General features: G+C 32.3%; 1 pseudogene; it reads left to right on the forward strand.

Moving 5' to 3' along the window:
• Positions 1-141, forward strand: LOC118622159 (annotated as a pseudogene).
• Positions 142-471: the final 330 nt, after the last annotated feature.

A 471-nucleotide genomic window follows, 5' to 3' on the forward strand; every position in this document is an offset into this window, starting at 1 on the left:
CTACTTACCTGGCAGGGGAGATGCCATGATCAGGAAGGTGGTCTTCCCAGGGCGGGGCTTGTCCATTGCACTCCGGACGGGCTGACCTGTGATTTCCCCAAGTGTGGGAAACTCGACTGCACAACTTGTGGTAGAAATATAAAAAAATAAAATAAAAAAGTATAGATAATCCTTATAAGCAATGAAAAAGAAATTCTGACAACAAATCTTATTTAAAAAGATCATTAAGTTATTATAAACAACTCAATGCTGGTGAATTGAAAATATAGATCATATGATTAAGTTGCTAAAACAAAGTTAACTAAAACTAGTTTTAGAAAAATAGAAAGTATAACTGAATATACATAGTTTATACATTTAATATATAATATTAAACAAATTGCATCTATTATTAAAACCTTCCCAAAAGTGAAAGAAAAAAGGTCCAGTGGCTCAGAGATAAATTATTATTCTAGGAAGCAAGATGACTTT

Source organism: Molossus molossus, unplaced genomic scaffold, assembly GCF_014108415.1.
Source record: "Molossus molossus isolate mMolMol1 unplaced genomic scaffold, mMolMol1.p scaffold_m16_p_8, whole genome shotgun sequence".
Taxonomy (NCBI): Eukaryota; Metazoa; Chordata; class Mammalia; order Chiroptera; family Molossidae; genus Molossus; species Molossus molossus.